Below are 447 nucleotides of genomic sequence, written 5' to 3' on the forward strand. Positions count from 1 at the left end.
TGTGTGTGTGTGTGTGTGTGTGTGTGTGTGTGTGTGTGTGTGTGTGTGTGTGTGTGTGTGTGTGTGTGTGTGTGTGTGTGTGTGTGTGTGTGCGTGTGTGTGTGTGTCTGTGAATGTTCGTATGTATACATATCCACACACACATTGCATACGCTCATGTGCACTATAATGATAGCACGTCGTAATAGCCCAAGTGGTCTAAGTCTATTCTAAACGTAACGTAATTATACATATATACTTTTAACAATTCAATCTACAATCTAACTCCTGAAGAGCAATTGCAAGAAAAGGCAATCTTAATTTTCCAGATTTTAGTTTTTTCTCAAACACATTTATAACGACGAAGACAATTTGCATTCAGACTTGACAACATACTCTGTATTCTTTTCAAGGCAAGGCCACATTTGCACGGTACACTGGTGACTACAATGTGGATCTGAGATTGGG

The sequence above is a fragment of the Penaeus japonicus genome, unplaced genomic scaffold (genome assembly GCF_977035675.1).
Source record: "Penaeus japonicus unplaced genomic scaffold, GWHDUDI00000001_assembly GWHDUDI00000037, whole genome shotgun sequence".
NCBI classification, from domain to species: domain Eukaryota; kingdom Metazoa; phylum Arthropoda; class Malacostraca; order Decapoda; family Penaeidae; genus Penaeus; species Penaeus japonicus.